The following is a 298-nucleotide window of genomic DNA, read 5'->3' as shown; positions in this document are numbered from 1 at the left end:
TTGTCAAGAATTTTGCATTGCAACAAAATAATAATTAAAAATGTTACACTAAAATATCTTGATCTATTTAAAGCAAATTATACACTACCATTAATGTTCAAAGGTTAAAAAAAATATCTTCTGTATACCAAGCCTGTATTTATTTGATCAAAAGTACAATAAAATGAAAATATTGTTTAATATTTTTTTTGAATAATGAAATAAAAAAGTAAATATACAGTTAAACTGTCCAATTACTTTTGGACCCTTAACAAGTGGGAGGCACATATGCAAACTGTTGTAATTCCTACAGCATTCA

The sequence above is a fragment of the Danio aesculapii genome, chromosome 3 (genome assembly GCF_903798145.1).
Source record: "Danio aesculapii chromosome 3, fDanAes4.1, whole genome shotgun sequence".
NCBI lineage: Eukaryota > Metazoa > Chordata > Actinopteri > Cypriniformes > Danionidae > Danio > Danio aesculapii.
The sequence above is the reverse complement of the archived record's forward strand: the minus strand, read 5'-3'. Positions refer to the sequence as shown.